At 40.4% G+C, this 6,901-nt stretch overlaps 1 non-coding gene across 1 annotated transcript; it reads right to left on the bottom strand.

Annotated features, from left to right (window-relative positions):
* Positions 1 to 5,576: 5,576 nt before the first annotated feature.
* Positions 5,577 to 5,649, bottom strand: TRNAA-GGC (transfer RNA alanine (anticodon GGC)). Its single transcript has one exon. It is a non-coding gene; the product is annotated as a tRNA-Ala (tRNA).
* Positions 5,650 to 6,901: the final 1,252 nt, after the last annotated feature.

Here is a 6,901-nt window from a genome sequence, read left to right as displayed (position 1 = left end):
TTTCTCATCTTTTAGTTTGGGAAAAGAGCAAAAAAAATGTTTTTTAAAAATATAAATTAAAAGTTTTATTTAATAATTATAATTAATTATAATGTGTCAAACATATGCAATATTAAGGAACAAATCATCATTTTTAGGTTTAGCACCAAATAAGGAAGATAGCAAAATTTTTTATAATTACCGATAGCGCGTTAATGTTGGCATTTTGAGCTTTAAAATGCTTTTTTAATCTTTTATCTACGATGATTTTTCATCGAGTTACGACATAATCTCTAAAAAATATAAAGTTTGCTTTAAAATGATTAAATCGGTCAAAAAAATTGTTTTGTAGGAAAAATGTACTTTCTGAAACGTTAGTTGAATTTTTGGTGTAGGCGAATTATTATTCTACCGATATTCATTTATATACACGCGTGAGCGGCGAATTACGTTTCCTCTCCCCCCCTGGCGGCGCTGCGTAAGAAAGAAGGGAGAAGGTTAAGAAGGTCAGTCCCCCGCGGAAAGGGAGAGCGGTTGGACAGATATACGGCAGTGAGCCGTCGTGCGTGTCCTATCGAGTACAGTTTAACCTAATAAAGATCCTTTGTTAAGATCCACTAGAAGCCTTATTAGAATTACGCCCTGACATCATCTAAAACTATCCTGACACCACCTACAACTTCAGAAGTGGGATCGAAGAAGAAGTTAGCGAAGGATCCGTGAGGTTAATACACGCACGAGAGATACACGGGACTTTGAAAAGTACGACCAAGTGTTGTGGTCGATGCAGAGAAAACCGTGTCTTGTGTTACTCGAGTAGAAAGACAGAATATTCCGCGCTGTGTGCCACGAATATTTTGAAGGTTATTCGCGCTGTGTGCCGCGAATCTTTGCTCGTGCTAAAAGACAGAATATTCCGCGCTGTGTGCCACGAATATTTTGAAGGTTATTCGCGCTGTGTGCCGCGAATCTTTGCTGCGTGCTAAAAGATAGAATATTCCGCGCTGTGTGTCGCGAATATTTTGACGGTTATTCGCGCTGGGTACCGCGAGTCTTTGCTGCGTGCAAAAAGACAGAATATTCCGCGCTGTGTGCCACAAATATTTTGAAGGTTATTCGCGCTGTGTGCCGCGAATCTTTGCTGCGTGCAAAAAGACAGAATATTCCGCGCTGTGTGCCACGAATATTTTGACGGTTATTCGCGCTGTGTGCCGCGAATCTTTGCTGCGTGCAAAAAGACAGAATATTCCGCGCTGTGTGCCACGAATATTTTGATGGTTATTCGCGCTGTGTGCCGCGAATCTTTGCTGCGTGCAAAAAGACAGAATATTCCGCGCTGTGTGCCACGAATATTTTGATGGTTATTCGCGCTGTGTGCCGCGAATCTTTGCTGCGTGCTAAAAGACAGAATATTCCGCGCTGTGTGCCACGAATATTTTGACGGTAATTCGCGCTGTGTGCCGCGAATCTTTGCTGCGTGCTAATTGTTCCGCCGCGTACGAGAGAAAGCGAGTCCACGTATCGCGCGCGGTGAATCGACGTGTAACGCGATATCCTTGTGAGATAGAATATTCCGCGCTGTGTGTCGCGAATATTTTGACGGTAATTCGCGCTGTGTGCCGCGAATCTTTGCTGCGTGCTGAAAGACCGAATATTCCGCGCTGTGTGCCACGAATATTTTGACGGTAATTCGCGCTGTGTGCCGCGAATCTTTGCTGCGTGCTAATTGTTCCGCCGCGTACGAGAGAAAGCGAGTCCACGTATCGCGCGCGGTGAATCGACGTGTAACGCGATATCCCTGTGAGATAGAATATTCCGCGCTGTGTGTCGCGAATATTTTGACGGTAATTCGCGCTGTGTACCGCGAATCTTTGCTGTGTGCTAATTGTGCCGACGTGTGTCGCAAACATTTTGACTGAGGTTAAACATTTATTAACACGTCGCTGTGTGCTAGGACGTATAGAAAAGGGAAGTGCAGTATGTCACTAACAATGGCGAGACCGCCGAGTGCGTATACGCTTGCCGAGATTAAGGACATTCTCCGCGAGAAGAAGTTGCCGGCGACCGGTAACAAAGCTGACCTGATAGATCGATTGACTGCCAATGACCCGGAGATATGGACCACACTGGATGAACAGAGGTCACGGCAGAGCCGCGGTGTCGATCAGCCGATTGACGCGGGCCATGAATCGAGGGATGCCGTCGCGGGCAAGGACAATGAAAGCCAAGTAAGTAACGACGCATCCGTTGAAGGTCCTTTGACTGAGAATGACTTGATTCGACGAGAAAATGAACTACTTAGAAGAGAACGAGCTCTTCTTCAACGTGAATTAGATATCGTTAGACGAGAGAACATCGAAGATCATGGAGCACCGCAGATGAATGATGGCGGAAGAAGACGTAATGGTCCACCGATGAGCGAAAGTGTAAGGGCTATTCGCGACTTGTTGAGCGAATTCGACGGCAGTGAGGGTACGTTCTGGAAATGGGAACAGCAGGTACAATTGCTGCGAGTGTCGTACGCCTTGGATGATGCGGCGACAAGAATTTTAATAAGCTCTAAATTAAAAGGACGTGCATCCGAGTGGTTTCACTCCAAACCACATCATCTTACCCTTAGTATAGAAAATCTATTGGCGGCCATGAAGGGAATGTTCGACCTTCGTCAATCAAGATTGTCCCTACGCAAGAAGCTCGAAGAGAGAGCATGGCGGACGGACGAATCATTCACGAGTTACTTCCATGATAAAATAATCCTCGCTAATAGGGTACCGATAGTAGATGACGAAGTTGTCGATTATGTCATCGAGGGTATACCTGATCGCAATCTCAGAGATCAAGCACGTATTATGCAGTTCGAGTCTCAGTCGGATTTATTGGAGGCATTTAAAGGATTGACGCTACACCCGAAGAAGTTCCCTGATCGCGAATGGAAGAAACCTATTGATCAAGGAAAAATCCAAAAGGATGGGAAATTGTCGACGAAGGAGGGTTCAGCGTTTAAAGGAAATCCAGCATCGTCGAGTGCAGATTTAGCACCACGCCGAAAGATAATTAAATGTTATAACTGCCAGGGAGTTGGACATCTGGCATCCGCATGTTCACACCCGAAGAAAGTTAAGGGAGGCTGTCATCGATGTGGTTCAGCCAGCCACTTGAAAAAAGACTGTCCCGAGAAAGAGTCGAAACCCGAGTCGGCGAACGTTGTGAACTTGATCGAACCGATACCCGTTAGCGATCCGTATTGTGTACAGTTAAAGTTTTCGGTGTCCTTTGAAGGGGATATGGATCGTGAATATACAGTAGACGCGATAGTTGATCCCGGCTCCCCAGTGAGCCTCATAAAAACTGAGTATGTTCCGACGAGTTTGCGCGAACCGCTACCTCCTAACAGCGATTGTTTCTGTGGAGTAAATAAATCCCCTGTTCGCGTAATAGGCACCTTTTCGAAATTAGTCGAAATCGAAAGAATTAATATTCAGCTACGTTTTCTGGTAGTACCGAACGAAACAATGTCGTGTGCGGCATTACTTGGTCGCGATTTTTGTCGAGATCCGTTAATAAAAATCGAACTAGGTAAAACGGTAAAGATTACTAGGAGAAACGAGTCGACAAGCGAGAACAATTTTGATACCGAGATTATGCAAATAGAATATCTCGAAAATCCTGTAAAAGTTGGAGAAGAATTGAATATTAATCCCGGTGTCGAATTGCATGTAGTCGAAAGCGTTCGAAGATTGTATAACAAAGAATACGTTGATAAATGGGATTCGGATGCGAGCGAACCGGAAACCGAGATGAAAATTTTATTAAAAAATGAACAGCCGATTACCTTCCGGCCTAGGCGTTTAACGTATGCCGATAAAGAAAAGTTGCAAGTAATATTAGACGACTTATTGAAAACAGGTACAATTAGGCAGAGTAATTCACCCTACGCTAGCCCAATCGTTCTCGTGCAGAAGAAAAATGGCGAGTCACGACTGTGTGTCGACTTCCGTGAAATAAATAAGATTACTGTAAAAGACAATTTTCCCACACCGTTGATAGATGATCATATTGATCGGTTAAAAGGAAAAAAATATTTTAGTAGTCTCGACTTAAGTAAACAGACAGTTAATCCGCGAATATATCGTTGGGCATTATTTTTAGAGCAATACTGTTATCAAATCGTACATCGACCCGGTACACAGATGAATCATGTCGACGCGTTGAGTCGATGTCATAGCATTCTGACATTAGAAGCAAATTCGTTCGACCGAACTTTATCTATTCAACAAGATCGGGATGTAAATATAGTAAACATTCGAAATAAATTAGAAAAATCTGAGGATAAATTCTTTGAATTGCGAGACGGTCTTGTTTACCGTAAAGATAAGGGTAAAAAAACTCTTATTTTATGTACCGATATCAATGGAAAGTAATGTAATCCGTATGTGTCATGATGACATTGGCCATGTCGGCCTCGATAAAGTTATTGCTAACATTAGGCAAATTTACTGGTTCCCACAAATGAGAGAGAAAGTAAAGTGCTATATTTACTTAATACGTTTTGTTCCTATACGTACGACCGAGACGGTCGTAATGTCAGGCTGGCCGACTGTAGGCGAATTATTATTCTACCGATATTCATTTATATACACGCGTGAGCGGCGAATTACGTTTCCTCTCCCCCCCTGGCGGCGCTGCGTAAGAAAGAAGGGAGAAGGTTAAGAAGGTCAGTCCCCCGCGGAAAGGGAGAGCGGTTGGACAGATATACGGCAGTGAGCCGTCGTGCGTGTCCTATCGAGTACAGTTTAACCTAATAAAGATCCTTTGTTAAGATCCACTAGAAGCCTTATTAGAATTACGCCCTGACATCATCTAAAACTATCCTGACACCACCTACATTGGACATTTTTTTATCAAGTTTTAAGTTGTCAAAGATACGTAATTTTAAAAAATAAAATAGTATGTTCGTTTTTAAAGCATACAGTGATGGGTAAGATACATTTAAAATGTATCTCGATACAGATACAGATACATGTAAAAAAATATATTTAGATACAGATACAGATACACAAATTATAATGTATATAGATACAGATACTCAGATACTTTAAAAGATACATAGCAGATACTTTTAAATTATATTTTATCATAATAATGGTAATATGCACAAAATGTACTAAATAATTCTTTTATCTTTATTAATATTTTTGTTTATATTATGACTTTATTCGTTAGTCTTAACACGTGAAAAATGTCTCAAAGATATCGTCACTCAAACTATTTCGTGTGGGTGAGTGACGTGGAAACCTAAAAAAACACATAACAGCCATCCCCGAAAAATTTGAAAAAATTTGGTACCAATTTCGTGCAAATCGGTTCATAAATGCGTGCGCGCATGGGTGAATGCGTGGGTGGGATAAAATTAAAAAACGATATACATCTCTTCCTTCTCGGCCATAGAGCCAAACGCGATGTTATTACAAAATTAAGTAAGAAAATTGAGGAACCTGGAATTTTGTATCCTGTGGTTGGGATCTCAAAAATTTTCCTTGTTCCACTTTTAACTTCCCCTGTAACGAAATAGGCGAGAAAAATATTGGTCCGAAAGTTGGCTAAATCGGGAATCGAACCCGAGATCTTTCGCTTGCCGGGCGAATGCTTTTCCAACTGAGCTATTCAGACACTTACGAAACAATACTTTTCTCAATATTTTCATCCCCCAAAACGTCGTAATTAGGCCCAGACGCGAATATTCTTATCATTGTAAAATTAAAGAAAATATTTAATAATTCTCCCCAAAAAATTTGCAACACTTTAGAATAAAAGCTAAAGATATATGTATTGAATCTTTAAATAAATCCACAAACGTGTGAGTGGGTGCGTGGGTGGATGAGAGTGTGTTTAAAACAAAGAAAAAAATTATAATAGACATTCCCAAAAAATTTAAGAAATTTTAGTACAATTTCTTGAAAATCGGTCCATAAATGCGCACACTCATGAGTGGACGTGTGGGTGAAATCAAATTTAAACAAAAATATTAAGTAATCATCCCCTAAAAATTTTCGAAATTTTGATACCAATTTTTGGAAAATCCATAAATCCGTATACGCGTGGGTGGATGCGTGGATGGAGGTGCAAAACTAAAAAAAAAACACTAATATTGATGTTAAACCTAAAAAGAAATCACATAGCAGCCCTCCTCTAAAAATTTGCGAAATTTTGGTGCCAATTTCGTGCAAATCGATCCATAAATGCACGCGCGCATAAGTAGATGTTTTTAGAATGTTCAGAAACATTGAAAAAAAAAAAAAAGATTTTTTAAGCTTTACATCTCCACTCACCCACCTACGCACCCACCCACGCGCATGCAGATTTATGGATCGATTTTCAAAAAATGTGGGATACAATTAAAAAAGAATATTTAGTAGTCATCCCCGAAAAATTTGCGAAATTTTGGTAACAATTTTTTGAAAATCGGTAAATAAATGAGCATACGCGTGAGTGGATGCGTGGGTGGGGGTGTAAACCTAAAAAAAACCACATAACAGCCATCTCCTAAAAATTTGCTAAATTGCGAAATTTTAGTGACAATTTTTTGAAAATCGATCCATAAATCTGCATGCGCGTGGGTGGGTGCGTAGGTGGGTGAGTGGAGATGTAAAACTTAAAAAATCTTTTTTTTTTCAATGTTTCTGAACATTCTAAAAACATTAGAAATTAAAAAAAAAATTTTTTTTTGCAAGAACATACCCTCCTCTGAAGAAAAAAAATTAAAAAAAGACCCCACAGCAGCCTATTCCAAAAAATTTGCAACATTTGGTACCAATTTAGTGAAAATTGGTCCATAATATGAAAGTAGTTCGTGGACATACAGATAGACAGACAGACGGTACTTATATATATATAGATTGTTTAAACCTTTTCCTAAAATATT

Source organism: Nylanderia fulva, unplaced genomic scaffold (assembly GCF_048542155.1).
Source record: "Nylanderia fulva isolate GAGA-0341 unplaced genomic scaffold, ASM4854215v1 Scaffold694, whole genome shotgun sequence".
NCBI classification, from domain to species: Eukaryota; Metazoa; Arthropoda; class Insecta; order Hymenoptera; family Formicidae; genus Nylanderia; species Nylanderia fulva.
This window is presented reverse-complemented; position numbering and strand designations above follow the sequence as displayed.